Consider the following 26,329-nt stretch of genomic DNA (forward strand, 5'->3'; position numbering starts at 1 on the left):
TTTGCTTCCTTGGCTTGCACTTGGTCTGTTAGCCAATGGCACAGTGAGTTCATCTAGTGAGTGGAACTCATATCACTGAACTGTACAGACGAAGATGGTCTTAGTCCTGATACTGACTTAGTGCCGATCTTAGCCAGACCATGGGGATGTCAGTAAAGGAAATTGACATTCACAATGAGTCCATTTCACACGACTAACAAATTTCATCCCTGTTGAGTCAACCAGGACATTTAGATTTTTATTCAACTTATTTCCTATAGCGATTTCACCACCGTTCACATAATACTGACATTGGACAATATTTTCTCGTTATCGCAGTATTTTACACTTGCCCATATTAAATTCGATCTGTCATCGACCTGTCATCGGAGTTTACAGCAAAGAATAGCCCATTCAGCCCGCAATCCTGGCCCTTGAATGCAGGTGTGCAAAAACACATTGCACTGCCCAACTCTGTCCATTTGCAAGTGTTGCCCAACTTGTGCAATTCCTAAGCTGCAGCATCAAATGCAACCTTGCACTGAGTTTCTGTGTCCAGGTTGTTGTAAATTGGAAGTGGAGAAGGTTGCGGTTGGCTGGTTGGCATATAGCCTGTCAGCCAGGTTAACCTCTGAACTGAGCTTCAAGCAGTCCAACTGACACCAAGAACATCCAGGCCTCTTGCTCACCTGGAGTGCCTCTTAAGGTTTTGTTCACTGCTAAAAGCGGCGTTAACTCAAAGGACAGGGCAGCTTGATTTTAGGTAATCTATCACACTTAATCCTATTCAAAAGGGTATGGCACACTGCACATGCCAAGTATTTCAATATATACAGTACTCGCTAAACACTTGAGCCTGCACCATACATGGTCAGAGAATGCAGGCTGGATGCCTGCAAATGTTTGATGTGGGGAAGGAGGAGGATTGGTTCCTGAACACACACTCGCAATCAAAGCTGCATTGGAGGGGTTTTTTTTGAGCACGTTACACTGCGAAATAACAGATGTTCTACATAACCATGGACTGTGTTTTTAGTCTCCACTTATTCCAAAGTCTGATCTTTAAGCCATCTGAGTTTCTCAGTAAGGTGCAAAGTGGTTACCATTCAGTTGATGCTGTTAGTTGGATCCATCAGCTGTGTACAAGGGTGAAAATAAACTGTTAAATCGGTTAGTAAGAAGGTGGCAAAGGAGCAGGTCAATTAGCGTTTGAAAGGGGTTTCATGTTGTGGGTGTAGCCCCTGACATTTGGGTGGAACTCTTTGACATCTGGGTGTAGCCTGCTGTCAGGGTTGAGTGAACGGTTACACCCAGTAAATTAACTGGTTCGCCTCTTTCAGATGCTGATAGACCCGATTAGCATTTTTTCCTTTAAACTCAGCGCCACATTCAAATTTTTGCATAAAAGAGGAAGACATGGAACTATAGTTAAGACATACACTTGAGTGTGTGAGCTTCTTAATTGTGGCAGCGTTCACATTTTCACCAAGACAAACATTGCCAGAGCAGATGTTGGTATTTCCCAGAGCGCTATCTGTCCATTTTCTTTTCCTGTTGTCTTCCACTGAAGAAAGGATCTGCAGTTAAGCAATGTTTTATCAAGTGCTCAAGAAACCCCAAACATTTCATAACTAGTTGAGTTACTTTTGAAATGGAGTACCTGTGCTTATGTCAGAGAGAGCATCAATTATGCACACAGCAGGATCCCAGGAAATTTAGTGAGCAACTACTTCATTTGTGGGTTTGATGGAGAAATTTTGACCATTGCACCAGAAGAAGTCAGCTGCTATTCTTTGAATGGTGCCTGTATAGGAAAGCAGGCCTCCAAAATCTCTTAAAAATCAATACTTATGACCAGGCAGTATTCTCTCAGTGCTATAAAAGAGATAGCCATCAACTAGTCCTTGTTCTCAAGCCCTGGATAGGGGCTCAAAGATGCAACCTTTTGACTTGGAGGTGAGTAAAGATACTACCAACTGAGTCAAGTTGACGAGCCTTAAACCTGACGGAGGACACAGGATGAGTGGGTCTGTGAGTGGGGCGCTGCTTTCAGTTCTGATGTTTGTTCTGCAGAGGGCGAAGAGTCATGAAAAACATTACCATCAGTTGGAGGTCAGTAATCTCAGTTCCAGGACCAGCTGCAAGAGTTCCTCAGGGTAGTGTCCTAGGTCCAACTATTTTCAGGTGCTTCATCAATGACCTTCCTTCTATCATAAGATCAGAAGTGGGGGATGTTCGCTGCTGATTGCACAATGTTCAGCACATTCGTGTCTCCTCAGATACTGAAGCAGTCCAACTCCCAATGCAGCAAAGCCTAGACAATAGTCAGGCTTGGGCTGACAAGTGGCAAGTAACATTCATGCCACACAAGTGTTAGGCAATGACCATCTCCATCAAGAGAGAATCTAACCACCTCCCCATGAAATTCAATAGCATTACCATCACTAAATCCCCCACTATCAACATCCTGGGCATTACCATTGACCAGAAACTCAACTGGACTAGCCATATAAATACTGTGGCTACAAAAGCAGGTCAGAGGCTAGAAATCCTGCAGCAAATAACTCCCCTCCTGATGCCCCAAACCCTGTCCATCATCTACAAGGCACAAGTCAGGAGTGTGGTGGAACAGTCTCCACCTGCCTGGATGAGTGTGGCTGCAACAACACTCAAGAAGCTTGACACCATCCAGGACGAAGCAGCTCATTTGACAGGCACTCCATCCACAGATATTCACTCCCTCCACCACTGATGCGCAGTAGCAGCAGTGTATGCCATCTACAAGATGCACTGCAGGAACTCATCAAGCCTCCTCAGACAGCACCTTCCAAACTCACGTCCACTACCATCTCGAAGAAAAAGGGCAACAGACACATGGGAACACCGCCACCTGGAAGTTCCCCTCATGCCACCCACCATCCTGACTTGGAAATATATCACCGTTCCTTCACTGTCGCTGGGTCAAAATCCTGGAACTCCCTCCCTAACAGCACTGTGGGTGTACCTACACCACATGGACTGCAGCGGTTCAAGAACACAGCTCACCACCATCTTCTCGAAGGTAATTAGGGATGAGCAATAAATTCTGGCCTAGCCAGTGAACCCACATCCCATGAGCGAATTTAAAAATATGATAGCCCCATGCCATTAGCACCAGGCATGAGTGAGAGATGGTGGATAAATTGATTTTCATTAAATAAAACTATATGTTAGTCTGTTGGGAAGATTTGGGCACTGAGTTAACAAACCTGAAACAGGACAAGTGCCGTCTCATCCCTTGCTCACTTCCAGCTTTGTATCCTGTTCCAAGTACTCCTTCCTTTCTCTCTGGCCTCCCCGAGTCTCCTCCGTTGACCATTGCTGGCAGAGCCTTCAGCCACCTCAGTTATATTTTCTGCCTCTGCTCCTCTCAGTCCCCAACATCTTGCAAACTAATTTCCAGGATCAAACTTTCAGTCATCCCTCTTAATCTCTCAATTCCTGGCTCTATGTCCTCCTCCCTGCACCTATTGATGAAGTACCCTGGGGAATTCTCTTTATGTTAAAGGCCAGATGTAAATACAAGCTTGTGGTGGTACAACTTGCATGAGCTTATCACAGCAAAAAACAGAACTCGAGCTGTACGATTGTAAAATATGTAACTTCAGCTCAGGAAAGTGAACGCCATACGTCATTGGAATATTCCTCCCTGCGCCTGGGTGGTCTCATTTATTCAAATGCGTGTCTTCTGCTACATTATGAACAATGGTTTAATATTTTACTTGTAGCAATTGGTTGAGTCAGTAATCTGCCCTTTGGGGTTCAAGTGTGGGCAGGGCCTGAGTTTGTTCAGTTGCAAGCACATGGTTTAGAATAGGTTACCTGCCTCTCCATCCGTGGGCTGTGGTCCCCCTCCTCATTGGGCATGTTTCCATGCCAATGTAATTAGTTGTTCATGTAAACTTTAATTGCACTGAAAAAAAAAATCAGTTGCTTGTTGCTTTGCAGGTTTATTACTGTGTCTTGCACTCTCCCAGAAATAGCCAGCCCAGCATGTGACCCTGGAGCCAAGATGGAATGTTGTATGGAAAAAAAACAAGTTTTGCTAGCGATGATGTTGTAGTGTCATAAAGGGCAGCAAGATTAATAAGTAGTTAATAGTTCCTCTTTTTAGTAGTTTATTGAGGAAGGAAATTTGCTCAGGACATTGGTAGGAACTCGCTGCTACTTTTTGAATCCATTGAGATCTTTAATAGCATCCCCTGACATCTGAGGAATCACAACTTGCACAATGCAGCAGTATTTAAGTTTCAGCTCGGATCATTGGTTGTACCGCCTCTAAGTCAGGAGGCCATAAATTCAAGCCTCGCTTCAGGGCTTGACATGCTGACGTGTCAGCTCAATGCTGAGGGAGTGCTGCTTCGTCTACAGGAGGCGCATCTAGATTAATACATTCAACAACGGCCCTGTCCACCTCTTTAGATGGACGTGGTAAATCCCACAATGGGGAGTTCCCCTAGTATCTGGACCAACGTTCTGCCCTTGGCCAACATCACCATTTATCTCATTTTCTGTTTGTAAATGGATTGCTGCAATTCCCTACCGAACAGTAATTAAATTCAGAAGTAGCTAATTGGCTATGAAGCACATTGGGATGTGAATGGCGCCACACAAATGCATATTCTTGCCGTGGAATGCTGAACCCAAATCACATAAAATTCACGGAGCCTGCCACTGCCTGAGGCAAAGGCCTACAATCGAGGCAGCTGACACCTGAAACCTATTTTATTCCCAGCCCATTTAGAAATCTGCAAAGTGTCAGAGGTGAATTCAATGCTTCTAGCAAGTGGCTATACTTGTGAGAATCGCAGGTTCTATTCCCTTCTCCCTCATGTATTTATCCAACCTCCCTTACTGAATTGTAGTCACTGTTGTGTAGGCATGAAAGTCTCTTGTCTGCTGTCCCTCAGGGTTTAGCCTGAAATAAGATTGCGCTGTCTTCATCCCATTCCAGTGGGTGCAGCTACCTATAATTCAGCACAAGTTGATCACATACTGTCTGCTTCACTCGAGGGCTGATGTGGAAAATTGAGTTATCAGACTTTTATTGTTGACCTACCTAACCAAGGTTTTGATTGAGGCATGTTGTTGAGGCAATGCAGGGGGAGATGCAAGGGATGGTCCCATCATCCCAATGGGAAGCCAAGGTCACAGATCAGAGGATGAGCACAATATTTTTGTTGTAATTGTGTCTCTGACCTGTGTATGAGGCTTTCCCACTGGGACCAAACAATCTTGGAATCGCCCCTTTCTCTACATCTAAGTACATCTGACTGTTGGAGAGGCTGAGGTTATTCATCTTGGAGCAAAAGCGATTGAGGGGACATTTGATTGAGGTGTACAGTAATATGACAGGCTTATAGAAGGTAGACAAGAAAAAATTCTTCCCATTAGTGATGGCGCAAGGAGTCAAGCTTTAAGATTTTGGGCAAGAGACATGGGGGGGGAAATGTGAGGAAGTACCAACTCATTGCCGACAAGGGTGGTGGAAGCGGGAGCAATGATTTCAAAAGAAAATTAGATTGGCGCTTGAGGGAAATAAACTTTCAGGGCTACAGTGATGGAGTGGGGGGACGAGACTGACTGGATGCGCAAGAGAGAGCTGGCATGGATTCAATGGGCCGAATGGCCTCCTTCTGTGCCGTTAATACGAAGGTATTTGACCTTTGTGCAAGCCGTTCCTGACACTGATGAGCAAAACTAACTCTAAAAATCTAGAAAGAGTGGGGTGGGGGATTGTAATTAGATTCAAAGACACTGGCTTTGATGCAATTGGTTTGAAATCCAGATTGTTTTAAATTAGGGAACAATTATTCTCAATACCATTGTATGCTAGATGTCAGGCTGAATGGAGGGAGTGGAAAACTAAGCCTGCCCTAACTGTAACATAACGTGTTATCATGCAATGCAGGGCACAGAAGCACTGGATTGCCACAAAATGAAATACATAATCGCCTCATGGCACTATAGACTATTGAGCCAATGTTGAACCAGGAGGTTGTGGTTGTGCATATTGTACCCATCTGGCTGTTGAGGGTTGCAACTGGTGAGAAAATCTGATCCATAACAGAAAATGGAAGCCCGGTAGCAACAAGAACATGCTATAATATGAATATTGCTATAATATGAACATTGTCTCATGAATCAGCCTAGAAGAGTTGGTGGATTGTAGAAGTTGGTCATCAGAGTACAATTGGAGGGTGTTTTTTCAATCTGGTCCAATATCACACTGCCAAGTTTTATTGGACACCAGAGCTCTAGTAATAAATAATCTGTTTTGGAAAGGTATGGTTACCTTGACATGTCTAGTGTTTAAGCGAGGAAGTCATGTGCTCTGTTGCCTATGAAGAAAGACTAGTTGGAAACGCAGGTAAAGCCATTAACAGATGTGTAGAGCAATTAAATGTTTCTATACCCTGCTGCCATAGCTCTGAGAATGCAGCACTGTTTTGAAATAACAGACTGTAGGAAAATGATGTCATGTTCTTTGGTTAAATATCAAGGAGACAGAGCCCCTGGGGGGAAAAGATTCATCCAAGCAGACAAATGACCCTTAGTAGGATGCCTTATCTTTTAATATATAATACATACACATGTTATCCATCACCAGTGCAGAGAATAATGAGTTTTAGGTGAACTACCAATTACAGGATGCCAAAAGCTAAGTGGTGTTCATTCAGATGTTAGACCAGTGAGTCTGGGTCACCTGTGAGTTTATTCACAGATTGAAATGAACATACAAGTTCCACCCTGTCACCCACCTCATTGACTGACACGCTAATGTCGGTGGACACCCTGGGAATGGGCTGACAGCCAACAGTAGTCTACCTGTGCACTCTGTTTATATTGTCAGCAAGTTACTCGCAGACCATTGTTAAAATCTGAGTACAGGATTAAAACTTTTAGCCCCACTCTCTGATCCCTCAGTGGATAAGTTACATTGTGGGCTGCAGCAGCTGAATCAACAGGGGCCAGGAAAATCCCAGCTTCTGTCTTTACTCTATGCTGGATTAACCAGAGTGGTGCTGGGCTGGAGCTACAGGTTAGTCCTCTTGTTCTTGGGCCTGAGGAGCAGGGATCACGTAAGGAAGCATTTTGCTTCATCACAATTGAGCAAGCTCCCTGACAAGTGGCCACTGGACAAGGGCAGAGGTTTGGCTGAACTGTCAATGCCCCTGCAGTTGCAAAGCCTGCTAATAGCCTTCAGGTTTACACGTGGAGTGCAGTGACCTGGGTGAATGAATAAAAACAAAAACAGAATTACCTGGAAAAACTCAGCAGGTCTGGCAGCATCGGCGGAGAAGAAAAGAGTTGACGTTTCGAGTCCTCATGACCCTTCGACAGAACTTGAGTTCGAGTCCAGGAAAGAGCTGAAATATAAGCTGGTTTAAGGTGTGTGTGGGGGGCGGAGAGATAGAGAGACAGAGAGGTGGAGGGGGTTGGTGTGGTTGTAGGGACAAACAAGCAGTGATAGAAGCAGATCATCAAAAGATGTCAACGACAATAGTACAATAGAACACATAGGTGTTAAAGTTAAAGTTGGTGATATTATCTAAACGAATGTGCTAATTAAGAATGGATGGTAGGGCACTCAAGGTATAGCTGTAGTGGGTTTTTTTTTAATAATGGAAATAGGTGGGAAAAGGAAAATCTTTATAATTTATTGGAAAAAAAAAAGAAGGGGGAAACAGAAAGTGGGTGGGGATGGGGGAGGGAGCTCACGACCTAAAGTTGTTGAATTCAATATTCAGTCCGGAAGGCTGTAAAGTCCCTAGTCGGAAGATGAGGTATTGTTCCTCCAGTTTGCGTTGGGCTTCACTGGAACAATGCAGCAAGCCAAGGACAGACATGTGGGCAAGAGAGCAGGGTGGAGTGTTAAAATGGCAAGCGACAGGGAGGTTTGGGTCATTCTTGCGGACAGACCGCAGGTGTTCTGCAAAGCGGTCGCCCAGCTTACGTTTGGTCTCTCCAATGTAGAGGAGACCACATTGGGAGCAACGAATGCAGTGGACTAAGTTGGGGGAAATGCAAGTGAAATGCTGCTTCACTTGAAAGGAGTGTTTGGGTCCTTGGACAGTGAGGAGAGAGGAAGTGAAGGGGCAGGTGTTGCATCTTTTGCGTGGGCATGGGGTTGTGCCATAGGAGGGGGTTGAGGCGTAGGGGGTGATGGAGGAGTGGACCAGGGTGTCCCGGAGGGAGCGATCCCTACGGAATGCCGATAAGGGGGGTGAAGGGAAGATGTGTTTGGTGGTGGCATCATGCTGGAGTTGGCGGAAATGGCGGAGGATGATCCTTTGAATGCGGAGGCTGGTGGGGTGATAAGTGAGGACAAGGGGGACCCTATCATGTTTCTGGGAGGGAGGAGAAGGAGTGAGGGCGGATGCGCGGGAGATGGGCCGGACACGGTTGAGGGCCCTGTCAACGACCGTGGGTGGAAAACCTCGGTTAAGGAAGAAGGAGGACATGTCAGAGGAACTGTTTTTGAGTGTAGCATCATCGGAACAGATGCGACGGAGGCGAAGGAACTGAGAGAATGGGATGGAGTCCTTACAGGAAGTGGGGTGTGAGGAGCTGTAGTCGAGATAGCTGTGGGAGTCGGTGGGTTTGTAATGGATATTGGTGGACAGTCTATCACCAGAGATTGAGACAGAGAGGTCAAGGAAGGGAAGGGAAGTGTCAGAGATGGACCACGTGAAAATGATGGAGGGGTGGAGATTGGAAGCAAAATTAATAAATTTTTCCAAGTCCTGACGAGAGCATGAAGCGGCACCGAAATAATCATCGATGTACCGGAGAAAAAGTTGTGGAAGGAGGCCGGAGTAGGACTGCAACAAGGAATGTTCCACATACCCCATAAAGAGACAGGCATAGCTGGGGCCCATGCGGGTACCCATAGCCACACCTTTTATTTGGAGGAAGTGAGAGGAGTTGAAGGAGAAATTGTTCAGCGTGAGAACAAGTTCAGCCAGACGGAGGAGAGTGGTGGTGGATGGGGATTGTTCGGGCCTCTGTTCGAGGAAGAAGCTAAGGGCCCTCAGACCATCCTGGTGGGGGATGGAGGTGTAGAGGGATTGGACGTCCATGGTGAAGAGGAAGCGGTAGGGGCCAGGGAACTGGAAATTGTTGATGTGACGTAAGGTGTCAGAGGAATCACGGATGTAGGTGGGAAGGGACTGGACAAGGGGAGAGAGAAGGGAGTCAAGATAACGAGAAATGAGTTCTGTGGGGCAGGAGCAAGCTGAGACGATCGGTCTACCGGGGCAGTTCTGTTTGTGGATTTTGGGTAGGAGATAGAAGCGGGCCGTCCGAGGTTGGGCGACTATCAGGTTGGAAGCTGTGGGAGGGAGATCCCCAGAGGAGATGAGGTCAGTGACAGTCCTGGAAACAGTGGCTTGATGTTCAGTGGTGGGGTCATGGTCCAGGGAGAGGTAGGAGGAAGTGTCTGCGAGTTGACGCTCAGCCTCCGCGAGGTAGAGGTCAGTGCGCCAGACAACAACAGCACCACCCTTGTCAGCGGGTTTGATGACAATGTCAGGGTTGGACCTGAGAGAATGGAGTGCAGTAAGTTCAGAGAGAGACAGGTTAGAATGGGTGAGAGAAGCAGAGAAATTGAGACGACTAATGTCGCGCCGACAGTTCTCAATGAAAAGATCGAGAGAAGGTAAGAATCCAGAGGGAGGGGTCCAGGTGGAGGGAGAATATTGGAGATGGGTAAAAGGATCCGTTGAATGGGGAGAGGACTCCTGCCCAAAGAAGTGAGCCCGGAGACGAAGACGGCGGAAGAAGAGTTCAGTATCATGCCGAGCCCGAAATTCATTGAGGTGAGGGCGTAAGGGTATGAAACTAAGTCCTTTGCTGAGCACTGAACGTTCAGCATCGGAGAGGGGAAGGTCAGGGGGTATAGTGAATACACGGCTGGGGTTGGGACTGGAAGAAAGGGTGGGGACGGAGGGACAGGCAGGGGTGGAGGGTCCTAGATGGGCGTTGGTGTCGATGAGTTGTTGGAGCTTGCGTTCCTTAGCACTTGAGAGAAAGAGAAAAAGTTTCTTGTTGAGGCGTCGGATGAGCCGAAGGATAAAATGAAACTGGGGGCACGCGCAGCTTTGAAAAAGGGTACGGCGGTGCTGCTGGAGGGAGAGGTCGAGTGTGTTCATATGGCGGCGCATGGCACTGAGAGTGGATTTCAGAATGTGACGGGAACAGCAGTCCGAGAAACGTTTTATGTCCCGGAGATACCTGTAATCCTGGGTGGGTTCGAAACATGAGGGGTGGAATTTCAGTTGAAATCCACGTCGGAGACGGAGACAGTCACTGAGAAAGGAGATATGGCTGTGAAAGCGGGTTTTAGTAAACACCTTGTCAAACACTAGGAGAGAAATGGAAAGCAATGAAGGTGAACAAGGCAACAGAGAGATCCGGAAATCTTGTCGCAGAGAGGAACAGAACTTCTTCAAGGAGGTAGGCATTTCTTGAAGAGCAGTGGCAGTCAATTAAACACAGAGATAAAAACAAAAAAACTGCGGATGCTGGAAATCCAAAACAAAAACAGAATTACCTGGAAAAACTCAGCAGGTCTGGCAGCATCGGCGGAGAAGAAAAGAGTTGACGTTTCGAGTCCTCATGACCCTTCGACAGAACTTGAGTTCGAGTCCAGGAAAGAGCTGAAATATAAGCTGGTTTAAGGTGTGTGTGTGGGGGGCGGAGAGATAGAGAGACAGAGAGGTGGAGGGGGTTGGTGTGGTTGTAGGGACAAACAAGCAGTGATAGAAGCAGATCATCAAAAGATGTCAACGACAATAGTACAATAGAACACATAGGTGTTAAAGTTAAAGTTGGTGATATTATCTAAACGAATGTGCTAATTAAGAATGGATGGTAGGGCACTCAAGGTATAGCTGTTGTGGGTTTTTTTTTAATAATGGAAATAGGTGGGAAAAGGAAAATCTTTATAATTTATTGGAAAAAAAAAAGAAGGGGGAAACAGAAAGTGGGTGGGGATGGGGGAGGGAGCTCACGACCTAAAGTTGTTGAATTCAATATTCAGTCCGGAAGGCTGTAAAGTCCCTAGTCGGAAGATGAGGTGTTGTTCCTCCAGTTTGCGTTGGGCTTCACTGGAACAATGCAGCAAGCCAAGGACAGACATGTGGGCAAGAGAGCAGGGTGGAGTGTTAAAATGGCAAGTGACAGGGAGGTTTGGGTCATTCTTGCAGACAGACCGCAGGTGTTCTGCAAAGCGGTCGCCCAGCTTACGTTTGGTCTCTCCAATGTAGAGGAGACCACATTGGGAGCAACGAATGCAGTGGACTAAGTTGGGGGAAATGCAAGTGAAATGCTGCTTCACTTGAAAGGAGTGTTTGGGTCCTTGGACAGTGAGGAGAGAGGAAGTGAAGGGGCAGGTGTTGCATCTTTTGCGTGGGCATGGGGTTGTGCCATAGGAGGGGGTTGAGGAGTAGGGGGTGATGGAGGAGTGGACCAGGGTGTCCCGGAGGGAGCGATCCCTACGGAATGCCGATAAGGGGGGTGAAGGGAAGATGTGTTTGGTGGTGGCATCATGCTGGAGTTGGCGGAAATGGCGGAGGATGATCCTTTGAATGCGGAGGCTGGTGGGGTGATAAGTGAGGACAAGGGGGACCCTGTCATGTTTCTGGGAGGGAGGAGAAGGAGTGAGGGCGGATGCGCGGGAGATGGGCCGGACACGGTTGAGGGCCCTGTCAACGACCGTGGGTGGAAAACCTCGGTTAAGGAAGAAGGAGGACATGTCAGAGGAACTGTTTTTGAATGAATAGCTGGTAATGCCTGGAAAAACTTCTCCCAGGTGACCCACTGTCCTCAGGAGTGGAATAATAGGTGACAGCAGAAAGATCTCCCCAGGACTTATACTCATGCACTTGTCTAGCTCCCCCTTAAATGCATCCTTGCCATTCATAGAGTCATTATGGCACAGACGGAGGCCATTCAGCCCTTAAATATGCACGTACTGACAACACACTCTGTAGAGCAATCCAATTAGTCCCATTCCCCCATTCTATCCCCATATCCCCTCAGGTTTCATTCACTTTCGTTGATTTATTTCCCTCAGTTCCAATGCTAAACAAACCATTCACCATAATTCCCACTCCTTATAATAATCAAAAATCAATTATTTTAGAATGTAAATGAATAAACAGCTATTTGTTAATGCATCTGCAACTTTCATTCAGCTGGTGACAGATGAGATGAAGCAACTACCTCGAGGTTACTGTGGGATGTCGTGAATCCATAAGTGACCCTGATTTTGTAATCCACAAGTGAAGAAATTGCAAGTGGGTTAATGCGGGGCAAATGCACGAGTAGAATTTTTACAAAGAATGTCACGGTGACCTCGGTTTATACTTTGTGCACTATGGAAACGTTTATAAGTTTAGGGTTTTTAAGTTTTCATTTTTTTCAAACGTTAATAGCTACACGTATGTTTTAACATGACATCAGCAGAAGACTCAAGTTGTGCAAAATTTGGCTGACTTTGTGTGACCATGGAACTGCCTCAACCGCTCCCTGTACCAAGTGCCACATTCCACCACTCTCTGATAATGCCTCCTGAATGTGGGAAAACGTTCAAATAGGTGACTGCAAGTTTGGTGAAAAGGGTGGATTTTGAGAAAATTTTTAAAGATGGAGAGAGGCAGAGCGGTTGAGCGAGGGGAACCCAGAGGTGGAAGGTGAGGCACTTGGAGGTACTGTCCACCAGCTTTGGGGCAAGATGAAGGGGGACTGCATAAAATATCATTTAAAAAAAGTGACTGGAAGGATTTGGACAGGAATATAAAGCTGGAGAAGATTGCTGAGATAGGGGAAGGCAAGGCTATGAGAGATTCTGATTGTCCCTTAAGGCTCCACCAGGTTTCTACTTTAACTTGACAAAACCCATAAGAAAATGACAAGAAACCCAGTAATGCCTGTGCCCCGGCTGACTCCACATCAGTCGGGTAAGAAGTGGTGCTGCCGCCTAGTCCTTCTGCAGCCAGCCGCACTAGAACTAGGGGATTACTGTTTAAAAATAAAGGCTTGCCCATTTAAAACAGTGATGAGTCAGAATGTTTTCTCTGAGGGCAGTGAGTCTTTGGAACTCTTCCTGAAAATGCAGTGGAAGCAGAGTCTTTGAATATTTTTAAGGCAGAGGCTGGTAGACACTTGGTAAGCAAGAGGGTGATAGGTTATCAGGGGCGGGTGGGACGCAGATTTGAGGTTACTATCAGATCAGCCAAGATCTTATTAAACGACAGAGCAGGGGGTCTGCTCCTGCTCCATGTTCATATGGTTGTATGCACTAAGGGGATGAGACAGGTGGTCTATAAGCTGGGGTTTTCCACTTTTTCCAGCATTATAAACCGACTTCTACAATTTGAAATGGGATGAAGGAACAGGAGATCGGAGGGTGCATGTATGCAAGTTTTTGAAGATGGCCAAGGAAGTTAAGAAGGCTGTTCAAACAGCACAAAGGATCCTTGGGTTTATTAATAGAGGAACAGAGCACAAAGGTATTGGTGTTATGCTAAACCTTTATAAAACACTGGTTAGGCCTCAGCTGGAATATTGTATTCCATACTGAGCACCACATTTCAAGAAGGATGTCAGGGCATTAGATAAAAACAAAAAGCAAAAAAACTGCGGATGCTGGAAATCCAAAACAAAAACAGAATTACCTGGAAAAACTCAGCAGGGTCATGAGGACTCGAAACGTCAACTCTTTTCTTCTCCGCCGATGCTGCCAGGCCTGCTGAGTTTTTCCAGGTAATTCTGTTTTTGTCAGGGCATTAGATTGGGTGCAGAAAACATTTAATGAAATTATACCAAGGAATGAGGTGGAAAGATTGGAGAAGCTGGGTTCTTCTCCTTAGTAGGGTTGCCAACTGTAATTAAACGTATTGCTGGAGGCTTAATGACATGACTTGCCCCAACACTCCAGCCATTAGTCAGCCAACACTTTCATCCTTGTGACACCAACGGGGAAGCAAAAAGACTCATTACCCAATTGGATGATGCTTGACTGTCAGCCAAACAGCCTTTTTCCAATTTTCAGCGTTTTTATATCTGGAAAATAGAAATGTTCAAAGAAAATGACAAAAAAAAACCCCAACATTTTTTAATGTCCCAATGATTTACCTCCAGGTTTGCACACAGCAGTATCCTGGAGATTGATCTTCAATTCCTGGAGCTGCCAGGCTAATCCTGGAAAGTTGGCAACCCTACTCCTTAGACAAGAGAAATTCAAGAGATGGTCAGATACAAGTGTTCAAAATCATGAAGAGTTTTGGTAGGGTAAATAAGGCAGAAATGTTTTCAGTGGCAGAAGGGTCGGTAACCAGAAGACAGGGATTTAAAGTACTCGGCAAAAGAACCAGAGGCATATGGGGATTTATTTTTACACAGAGCGTTGTTGTGTTCTGGAATCTGTAGTTTGAGAGACTGATGGAAGAGGATTCAGTAGAAAGTTTCAAAAGGGAATTGGATTGATACTTGAAGTGAAACAACTTACAGGGCTGCGGGGAAAGAGCCGGAGAGTGGGGGCTAGTTGGATTGTTCTACCAAAGGGTCCAAATGGTGGTCTTCTGTGTTGTAGCGTTCTGTAATAAGGAAGAATTCCAACATGTTAGTGAAAGGCTGTCGTGCCAGGAGAAATTATATCAGCCTCCATTTGGGTACGGGTCCACATATTGGGGTTGGGGAGTGGGAGGTGGAAACAGGATCTGAGGTAAAGAAAGCAACCTGAACCCCAACGAATGGTCAGTGCCCCTGTCTTTGCTTTCAGTTACTTGATTCCTTGGTCAAGCATCATGTACAATCTCTTCTACTTGAATATAATTATTTTCCAGACTAGTTAGATTTGACAGTTTGTGAGGAGTTTGAAGCGATTTGATTTAGAATGCACCTTTGCAAGGTTCAAAATTTTACTTAATATAAACTGGTGTTCAACAGAATTCACTGGGAACCACCCTGAGGGCGTTATTGTCAGGTTTGCAGACTGAATTTAGATCAACGCTGCAGAACATGTGCAATCTACTTTGTGACAAAGTCAACATGGTTGCATTTTGACACAGAGTGAGGAGTCTCTTAGTTCTGGCTTTTCCATAAATATAGTTTGCAAGTAAAAATTCCAAATGCAGAAATTCTGCTGTTTCAGTTTTTGATTGCATCCAGCTGAAAGTGAGACAGAATCGGTGGGTGCAATGCTTTTTTTCCCTAGTGAAAACTGCTTTGCTGTCATCTCTGTCCCACCTTTGCCTCTCCTTTGCAATTTTGCCCTTTATACCTCCTGAGTCTGTAGGTTCCATGGAAAATGGAGCTTCTTAGGTGTTGATGGTGGGTTACAGATCACTCAAGGAGTCTGAGATGCCTGTGGCAATATGTACTTTTACTGCATGTTATCGTCTGGAGCTATGGATAATGATGGTAGAGGCTTCAACTTTCACATGGATGACCAGGAATCTCTCCCGCTCTTACCGCCGGCCATTGACATGTGTTGGAAGGAATTGTAGGCTGATAATTAACCTGTTTGGCCGTGCAATGAATACACCCCCCTTAGCCATCAAGTCTGGATTAGGACTCAAACCCAGAGCTTCTGGCTCAGAGGCAGGGATGCTACCCACTGTGCCACAAGCCCTCCACCTTCTTAGTTACTTCATCCAATAGCGACTGTCAGAAATGAGTGCATATGCAGCCCATGGTTGAGACTGATTTGCCTTCCTCCAATATCTGTGTACACATTCGACAGGGGTTTCTGGATAACAGTCAGAAGCAAAGGCTCTGGCTGGTGTATTTTTACTTTCTGTCTTATCCCAGGTATGCTGAACCCAGTTGCAACTGCCTGCTGTTCCTTTGGCTGGCTAATGCAGAATAGACCAGGGCTAATAATGGTAGGACCTGCTTTTCTGATTTACATAACCAGCATAGTATTCAATATTTGAATTATTTTGTAGCTTTGTTGGCTCTGTCTGGTACCTTTGCAAAGAGTCAATTATTTGTGTGTCAGTTAATTAGTTTCTGCATGACTGTCTCACCTTGGGTGCATCACAGCTGACTCATGTCCTCCGGTGAGAGAGAGACACAATCCCAATTATTAGATGGTGGTCAAGTCTTGAATGATTTTTGCCCTCCCAAATCCGGGGGATGCTGAGGTCAAGTGTAGCGACAGCAACAACTCTTTGTGAAAAGGATGTGGGTGTTGCTGGCAAGGCCAGCATTTGTTGCCCATCCCTCATTGTCCTTGAGCTAAGCAATTTCAGGGGGCAGTTAAGAGTCAATCACATTGCTGTGGGTCTGGAGTCACATGTAGGCCAGACCAGGTAAGACGGCAGATTTCCTTCCCTAAAGGACATTAGTGAAACAGATGGGTTTTTACAACAATCACATGGTCACAATTACTGCTACTAACTTTCAATTCTGGATTTTTAAAATTAATTCAATTAATGTTCCATGAGCTGCCATAGTGGGAATTGAGCCCATGTCCCCAGGTTATTAGCCAGGGACTCTGGATTACTAGCCCAGTGACATTACTACTAGGACTACCATCTCCCCCCTATAGTGCTTTTAACATTGCCAAATATCCCAACAGGTTTCACTGGAGCGATTATCAAACAAAGTTTGACACTGAGCCAAATAGGGAGAGCTCAGGGTGGATGAGCAAAAGTTTGGCCAAAAAGGTAGATCCTAAGGAGCATATTTAAGAAGGAGAGAGAAGTGGAGAGGTTTGGGGAAGGAATTGACCATTACCAAAGCCCTAAGATAAAAGCAAAGTACTGCAGATGCTAAAAATCTGAAGCAAAAACAGAAAATGCTGGAAAAACTCAGCAGATCTCACAGCATCTGTGGAGAGAAAGACAGAGTTAACATTTCGAGTCCGTATGACCCTCCTTCAGATCGAGAAAAAGACAGAGTTAACGTTTCGAGTCTGTATGACTCTTCAGGACTCTGAAGAAGAGTCATGTGGACTCAAAACGTTAACTCTTGTCTTTCTCTCCACAGATGCCGTTAGAACTGCTGAGTTTTTCCAGCATTCTGTTTTCATTACCAAAACTCTGGCTGAGATCAGCTGACTCAGCGAAGAGACTCGAGATTGAGCAGGATCTTTCCAATCTCTCTGATTCACTATCGCACAGTGCATTTAGCAATGCGGGAACCCATCGCCAAGAATGTTTTATTTTGCTTGGTGCTTAACCAGAGCTGTCAAACCAAGGCCCTTTAGCGAGACTTGCATCCCATTTAATAAAGGTCAAATACTTTCGCCACATCAACTGAATTGGGCATGTTTATAGGCTACTCGATGCCCTCCTGGGGCATTGCTCCTGGTGAGCTGGTGGGAGAGAGCATCGTGAAGATCTTGGAGGGAGACGTGGAAGTGGGGAAGTTTGTGAGATCTGTACCTTGAGATGGCGTAGTAAACAGTGAAGTGGTTTTGTAAACTTATTTTTTGGTAAACCTGATCCATTTAAAAAATGTGTCAATTAAGATCTTTTGTGTGGCGGGCGCATGCACTGGATGGAAGGATTTATATTTTGGAGTTTTTAAAATTTGATTTGGTAGTCATTTTTAAAAAAAATTTTATTCTCTCTCTCTCCCTTCCTACAGTTGCTTAATTAACATACCAAGCTCAACGACCTTCAAAGAGTTAAATTTGGTTTGGTAGGATGTAGGTACTTCAAACACTGGAATATCTATCACCTTTTGTGTGCTTGGTGCAGGTTACCCGATTTGTCTCCAGCACAGCTTCACCTCTTTTTAACTTCATTGAGTGAGAATGGCCTCGACTGCAGGTCAATGAAGTTAAACCCAACAGCTGAATCTTTAGTAATGGCTGCTTCTATATGTTTTGTGTGTGTGGAGGTTGCTTCTGTGAAGGAAGTGGTGGTTACCACAGGATGTAATGTCAGGAAAGGCTGCCACAACTGAACTGGAGCTTGCAAATTCTCCCCTTTTTATATATTTTCTCACAAGAGAAGCAATTAGCAGTGACAGTGTACAAAAAAAACCACACACACACGCGCGTGCACACACACACACACACACACACACAGACCCATACACACACACACACACACACACATACATATACAGGGGCTTTTAATTTTCTAATAATATTCAGTGTTACAGAGGTTTTTAGAGGACTGTGCAGTTGACAAGACTGCCAGCTTAACCCCTCCTCCCACCCCCACAGTCCAGGCAACAAAAAAAAACTGCTTCCAACTCTGTACATCAGAAAGCCACCAGCATTGCCTAAATGCAGAGCCTTCTGTACCCTAATTAGCATGACTAGTTTGATGGATTTAGACAACAGCACTATGAAGGGGGAAGCCCAGCGTTAAGCTCTCTCCCCCCTAAAATACCCAGGCCTTTCCTGCTTGTTCTGATGCCTTGGTAATTTACTGTGGGCACTTGTGGCCGTCGGCTGTCGAATTAATTGATCAGCTTTTGTGACTTTGGCTGCGGTCCAGGAGAGTGTCAGTCTGTTCTGCGAAGTGTACCACCCCTGCAAAGAGTTTGAAATGTAAGCTGCCTGGATTTTTTGTTCTCTCCTCTTCCCTTCTGGCAAAGTGCTGTGGCTGCTTGTGTGATGTGTGTGCATGGGGAGAGAGAAATGGATCACTAGAGAACAAGATCATCAATAACAGCATTACACTGAGTGAGACTAACAGATAAGTGACTGTTTTTTTTGAGGTGGTGGGGGGGGCGGGGTGGGTTGGTGGGGGTTGGTGGGAAGATGGGGAGAGAGGCTCTCTTCTTTCAACCTCATTAGTACCTGACTGCTATCCTTTGAGCAGTCTAGAGAATCCTTTCTCTAAGTGCAACAAGATTTATGCTAGGCTCTGTGTGCTGATGTGCTGCAATACATGTCTGTGAAGTTTATTTGACTGTAGCTGAAAAGGGGTCTTGACAGACTTCATTCTCCCTCCATTGTCTCAAGAGTGTTTATAGCCGGAGTACAAACAGCCTGTTGGCAACTACAGCCTGGCTCCATTAGTGGGCTCCATGTGTGATTGGTTTTGCCTGAAAACCAGGAGGCTGGGGATGAATAATTGATGTGTATTGTGCAGTAGCTGGACATGCAGAGAGCAGGATGCCCTGAGAGGGCTGGAAAATAGCTGCTGGCTGCCTGTTAGTGAGATTAAGGCAGCCGGGGGCTGCCTTTGTTCTGCAGTACTTGATTCCTGGCTAGAAGTGGGTACAGACATATGTGGCCTTTTAGTGCACTGGAGGAAAAAAAGCAGAGGGAAGGGACGAGACAGGCAGCAGTGTGGCCACCTTTTGGTTTGGTAAGTTGGTTTTGTCTTGGCTACGAGGGGAGGAGGGGCAAGCGAGTTCTCAAGTCCTTACTTAATAAAAAAGGATTCTGGGTAAGGTGGTGTGCTCGCTATGTTGTCAAACGGAACAGACAGGAGAGAGGATAAAAATCTGACTTTAACTGAGAAGTGGGACACATTTGCATACAGTGTGCTGCCTGAAGGCAAAGATTTGGGGGAGGGGAGGGAGGATGAAAGGGGCCCTGCTAATTTATAAGGCACTTTTTATATGTGCTAAAGGGTCCCACAGGAGCGCTGTTCAACCAGACATTCACCACGCTCTCCTGTTTATTTTACCTGGGTGCACGATTCCATTGTTAAGAGCAAAGCCCAAGCTGGTTCCAGCCTTTTCTCTTTAAAAAGGCAGCTCACAGGGCCCAGGAAAGTGTCTTTCCCGCAGACGAGGCAATCCAGGCCGGTTTTCCATCTACTCGGGGGCAGCCATTGGGGTGAGGAGCACTTTTCAAATGTAAGCACCCCCTGTCGACATGTGGCTGTTGGACAAATTAGAAGCTGGAACCCTGAGCATTACACAAACTACAAGTATGAGTTACTCTCACATGGAGTCCCAAGAGTGGGTTGACATCGTATGACTAGTGAGTAGTGCGAGGGGCGTAGTAAATGCTGGAAATGCACAGCAGATCAGTCAGCGTCTGAAAAGGGCGGATTGATGTTTTGTAGAGCTTTTGTCAGATTTTTTTTTGCAGAGGCCTATCCTTTACAGTTCCTTGCCCAGCTTGAGAGGCCTTCTGATGTGCGGGACAGTGGTTGGCCTCATTTCAGGCCTACAAAGACCCATGGAGGGAAAATGGTACATGGAGGTGCTCAGTTGCATCAATATTTTTTCCCCTCAACCACTGGAGCGTGCAGGTCCTGTGCAATGTCCAGAGTTTGACATTAAACCTTCGGTCCCGCTGTAGCATGAAAGTTGCTAACTCCAAGTTTCTTGTCAATGGGGTTTTGAATTAAGTAGAGATGCTGCAGCTTTCATGTGTAGAACAAGTTTGGTGTTTGTCAGCTGGTACTGTTCATTTCCACTTTGAATTAGCTATTTTGCGCATTTTAAAATATGCCTAAGTGCTTCCCTATGAGCTTTACATTTTCATATTGAACATGGACCATTGGATTCCATGATATAGGTCTTAAGCAGGTGGCCATTACCTCAAAATAAACTTCCTTGAATGCTGAAGTCAGGTTGTATTTTACTCAATTTTAAAAAAATATAGAAATGAGTTCTTATAAAGAGTACAGCGCTGACAAGGATTCCATTTAGCTTCCATTCCTAGAAGTCCTGAGAAGGTAGTGGCTGAATTTCGTGATTGTTCAACCGAATGACTCGCTAAGGCTTGCTATAGCCATTGAAGAATCAAGCACACTTGTAGGCAAGTCTGGGAATTTTTGCTTACACAGTTAATTATTATGAGCTGGAAAGCAGTGGAAACAGAGTCAATTGTAACTTTCAAAAGAAAATTGGATAAACACGTTAAAAAAAGAGGAAAATTTCCAAGGCTATGTGGACGGACGAGGGGAATGGGGCTGATTCGATAGCTCTTTCAAAGACCCGATACAGGCACAATGGACTTAAGGCCAATCTTCTGGGCTGTACGATTCTATGAGCACAGGCTCCCTGAACTGGAGGACGTTAATTAGGCAGTTGGCTTTTTAAGGCAATCTGCCAGTTTCTGTGGTTATTTTTTCTTGGTATCAGCCCACAAGAGATCAGATTTATTGAGTTAATTTTGACACCTTGACATGGTGGGAATTGAACTAGTGACCTTTGGGTTGCTCACACAGCACCATAACTGCTATGCTAACTTAACTATATTTCCTGGTGCTAGTAAATGCCCTGGTACTTAGGTGGCAGCACTCCAGTTTGGTGCTGCTTAGGTGGCAGCACTCCAGTTTGGCACTGCCATTGTCAGGCATGCCATTATTATCTCACTACCATATGACTGCTCCAAATGCAGGCCAAAATGTCACTGCCAATCTCTGCAGCTAATCACCCACTGTATCCCACGCCTAGGATACCGTACACACTACCAAAAGCATGCTTCAATTCACTTCAGCAACTCAAGATTGGAAAGAAAGACTTTCATTTATATTGTGCTGTTCACAACCTCAGGATGTCCCAAGTGCTTTACAACCAATTAAGTACTTTTGAAGTGTAGTCACTGTTTTAATTTAGGAAACACAGCAACCAATTTGCACTCAGCCAGCTCCCACAAATGGCAATGGCCAGATAACCTGTTTCTTGATAACTGAGGGATAAACAGTGGGCAGGATACTTAGGAGAACTCCCCCTTTGAAACAGTGCCAGGCAATGAGAAAGCAAATGGGGCTTCAGTTTAACATCACATCTAAAAGATGTCACTTTAGACATTGCTGCACTGGAGTGTCAACCTAGATCTTCTGTGCTCAAGTGCCTGGAGTGGGACTTGAACCCAAAACGTTCTGACTCAGAGGTGGGAGTGCTACCTGCTGAGCCAGAGCGAGAATACAGGGATGGGTCAAGTAACTGGCCAACACATAGTGTCGGGTCTCACTTAGAGGAGGCTTCACTAATGCCAGTAACAGAGCGAGCTTTCAGAAGAAATTGGGGGAAAATTAGATGTATCACCTGATACTTTTAAGTTGGATGTCCTTTGTGCTGAGCACCTCTGTGGGCCATGGAGACCATGTGGCTGATGTTGTTTCCTTGGCAACAATGACAACTAGCTGCTTGCATTTACTTGTATGAAACTAACTCCCTTCACCTGAATATACATTAGGGAACTCTCTACTTTTGCATCTCTGATGGATTTTTTGAGTATGGGGGCATTTACACCTTGGAGTGCAGACCCCAAGCATCTCTTTGGCTAAACTCCTATGATACTCCTCAGGTCTTTGTGTGGTACCAGAAACTTCCAGTTTCAGACTTGTGGTGTTAATGCACCTTGACATTGTTGCTTCACCAATCACCTTTGTGCTCACTGATCCATGTTGGTTCCCAGTCCAGCAAGGCCTCATTTTTAAGATCCTCTTCCTTGTTTTCAAACTCTCCTTAGCGCCACCCCTTCTTATATCTGTAACCTCCCCCAACCCACCGAGATCTCTGCTTCTTCAATTCCGGCCTCCCGTGTATTCATTATTTTAGTCACTCCACCATTGGCGGCGGCCCTGCTTTCAGCTGCCTAGGCCCTAAGAGTTGGGATTTCCTCCCTAAACCTTTCTGACGCCCTACCTTTCCAAGCTCATATGCATCACTTCTTAGAGACTAGCTCTTAGCTCTTTGGTCACCTATCCTAATGGTATCACTTTCTGTGGCTTGGGGGAGGCATTGGCAGAATTTGAATTCAATAAAAATCTGGAATTAAAAGTCTGATGACGACCACGAAACCATTGTCAATTTTCGTAAAAACCCATCTGGTTCGCTAATGTCCTTTAGGGAAGGAAATCTGCCATCCTTACCTGGTCTGGCCTAAACCTAACTCCAGACCTGCAATAATGTGGTTGAATCTTAAATGCCCTCTGAAATGGCCTAGCAAACCACTCAGTTGTATCAAACCACTAAAAAGTTTATTAAAAGGAATGAAACCGGACAGACCACTCAGCATCGACCGAGGCACCGGAAATGACAGTTGCAATCTCAGCCCTGTTAACCCTGCAAAGTCTTCCTTACTAACATCTGGGAACTTGTGCCAAAATTGGGAGAACTGTCTCACAGGCTAGCCAACCAACAGCCTGACATAGTCATACCCATGGAATCATGTCCCAGACACCACCATCACGATACCTGGGCATGTCTTGTCCCACCGGCAGGACAGACTCAGCAGAGGTGCCTGCACAGTGGCATACAGTCAGGAGGGAGTTGCCCTGGGAGTCCTCAATACTGACTCCAGCCCCCATGAAGTCTCATGGCATCAGGTCAAACATGGGCAAGGAAACCTCCTACTGATTACTACGTGCTGCCCACACCTACCCCCCCCCTCCCCAACCCTCTTAGTTGATGAATCAGTGCTCCCCCACGTTGAACACCACTTGGAGGAAGCACTGAGGATGGTAAGGGCACTGAATGTACACTGAGTGGGGGACTTCAAAGTCCATCATCAAGAGTGACTCAGTAGCACCAGCACAGACCAAGCTAGCCGAGTCCTACAGGACATGGTTGCTAGACTGGGTCTGCGGCAGGTGGTGAGGGAATCAACAAAAGGGACAAATATACATCCTCACCAACCTGCCTGCCGCAGATGCATCTGTCCATGACAGTACCAGTAGGAGTGACCATCGCACAGTCCTTGTGGAGACAAATTTCCATCTTCACATTGAGAATACCCTGCACCGTGCTAAATGGGATAGATTTTGAACAGATCTAGCAACTCAAGAGTGGGCATCCAGCATTCTGGGCCATCAGCAGCAGCAGCAGAATTGTGGTCGAACACAATCTGTAGCCTCATGGCCAGGCATATCCCCCACTCTACCATTACCATCAAGCCAGGGGATCAACCTTGATTCAGTGAAGAGCGCAAGAGGGCATGTCAGGAGCAGCACCAGGCATACCTAAAAATGAGGTGTCAACCTTGTGAAGCTACAACACAGGACCACTTACATACCAAATAGCATAAGCAGCAAGTGATAGACAGAACTAAACGATTCCACAACCAACGGATCACATCTAAGCTCTGCAGTCCTGCCACATCCAGTCGTGAATGGTAGTGGACAATTAAACAACTCACTGGAAGAGGAGGCTCCACAAATATCCCCATCTTCACTGATGGGGGAGCCCAGCACAGCAGTACAAAATATAAGGCTGAAGCATTCACAACAATCTTTAGCCAGAAGTGCCGAGTGGATGATCCATCTTGGCCTCCTCTGGAGGTCCCCAGCATCACAGATGCCAGTCTTCAGCCAATTTGATTCACTCCACATGATATCAAGAAACAGCTAAAGGCGCTGGATACTGCAAAGGCTATGGGCCCTGACAATATTCCGGCAATAGTACTGAAGACTTGTGCTCCAGAACTTGCTGCACCTCTGGCCAAGCTGTCTCAGTACAGGTGCAACACTGGCATCTACCCAGCTATGTGGAAAATTGCCCAGGTATGTCCTGTCCTCAAAAAGCAGGACAAATCCAACCCAGCAAATTATCGCCCACTCTCAATCATCAGTTAAGTGTTGGAAGGAGCCATCAACAATGCTATCAAATGGTACTTGCTTAGCAATAACCTGCTCACTGATGCTTAGTTTGGGTTCCACCAGGGTCACTCAGCTTCTGACCTTATTAAAGCCTTGGTTCAAACATGGACAAAAGAGCTGAGTTGAGAGTGACTACCCTTGACATTAAGGCCGCTTTTGATTGAGTGTGACATCAAGGAGACCCAGCAAAACTGGAATCAATGGGAATTGGGGGAAAACTTTCCACTGTTTGGAGTCATACCGAGCACAAAGGAAGGTGGTTGTGGTTGTTGGAGGTCAACCACCTCAGTTCTAGGACATCATTGCTGGAGTTCCTCAGGGTAGTGTCCTAGACTGAACCATCTTCAGCTGCTTTACCAATGACCTCCCTTCCATCATAAAGCCAGAAGTGGGCAGACAGTATCCAGGTTTGAGCTGACAAGTGGAAAGTTACATTCGTACCACACAAGTGTCAGGCAATGACCATCTCCAACAAGAGAGAATCTAACCATCGCCCCTTGACGTTCAATGGCATTACCATCACTGAATCCCCCACTTTCAACATCCTGGGGGTTACCCTTGATCAGAAACTGAGCTGGATGAGTGAATATAAATACTGTGGCTACAAGAACAGGTCAGAGGCTAGGAATCCTTTGGCGAGTAACTCACCACCTGACTCCCAAAAGCCTGTCCCCCATCTACAAGGCACAAGTCAGGAGAATGATGGAAGGCGCTCCACTTGCCTCGATGGGTGCAGCTCCGACAACGCTCGATGCTTGACACCATCTGGGACATAGTAGCCTGCTTCATTGGCACCCCTTCCACATACATCACTCACTCCACCACCGACACACAGTGGCAGCAGTGTGTACCATCTACAAGATGCACTCCAGAAACTCACCAGGCTCCTTAGGCAGCACCTTCCAAACCCACGACTGCCACCATCTAGAATGATAAGGGCAGTGGACACATGGAAACACCACCACCTGGAAGTTCCCCTCCAGCCACTCACCACTGACTTGGAAATATATCGCTGTTCCTTCACTGTCACTGGGTCAAAATCCTGGGACTCCCTCCTTGACAGCACAGTGGGTGTATCTACACCACGTGGACTTCTTATTTCTTCATTCGAGGGATTTGGGCTTCACTGGCTGTGCATTTATTGCCCAACCCTAGTTGCCCTTGAGAAGATGGTGGTGACAATTGAGTCGCTTGCTAGGCCATTTCAGAGGGCATTTTTAAGAGTCAACCACAGTGCTGTCACATGTAGGCCAGATCAGATTTCCTTCCCTAAAGGACATTAGTTAACTAGGTGGGTTTTTATAACAATCGACAGTGGTTTTATGGTTATAATTAGACTTTTAATTCCAGATTTTCAAATTCAAATTCATCTGTCGTTGTGCGATTCGAACCTGGGTCCCCAGAGCATTACTCTGGCTCTCTGGATTACTAGTCCAGTGACAATACCACATGGCCTCCCCACAGTGGACTGCAGTGGTTCAAGAAGACAGCTCGCCACCACCTCCTGAAGGGCAATTAGGGATGGGCAGCAAATGGTGGCCCAGCCAGCGGTCCCCGCATCCTATAAATGAATAAAAGCAATGTCAAATTTTATTCAATAATACTCCTATGGAATGCCTAGGGCTGTGTTGCACTTTGTTAAAGGCAGTATATAAATGCAAGTTGTTGTGCCTTGGTTGTATCTTTTGGTTTGCAAAGCATGGAAAGTTGCAAGGACTGGACAAAACAAGACGTCAGTACACTGGCATTATTTTGTTGGGTGGTGTGTTTAATAGTGCTTTCATAAGCGGAGTCAAAACCACGACAAGTAGGGATTTTATATTGTG

At 45.8% G+C, this 26,329-nt stretch overlaps 1 protein-coding gene across 13 annotated transcripts in view; it reads left to right on the forward strand.

Moving 5' to 3' along the window:
• Positions 1-26,329, forward strand: part of zmiz1a (zinc finger, MIZ-type containing 1a) — a 411,800-nt gene that overhangs the window by 293,526 nt on the left and 91,945 nt on the right. Inside the window, exon 1 of one of the 13 annotated variants that reach the window (XM_041176095.1) lies at positions 18,315-18,538. The exons of 10 other annotated variants lie outside the window; for them this stretch is intronic. The gene's annotated coding sequence lies outside the window, so the exon portion shown is untranslated. Of the gene's footprint in view, positions 1-18,314; positions 18,539-18,588; positions 18,687-26,329 lie in introns of those variants that run through there. 2 more of the 13 variants (XM_041176094.1, XM_041176098.1) reach the window with 2 other exon arrangements.

The sequence above is a fragment of the Carcharodon carcharias genome, chromosome 28, assembly GCF_017639515.1.
Source record: "Carcharodon carcharias isolate sCarCar2 chromosome 28, sCarCar2.pri, whole genome shotgun sequence".
Lineage (NCBI taxonomy): Eukaryota > Metazoa > Chordata > Chondrichthyes > Lamniformes > Lamnidae > Carcharodon > Carcharodon carcharias.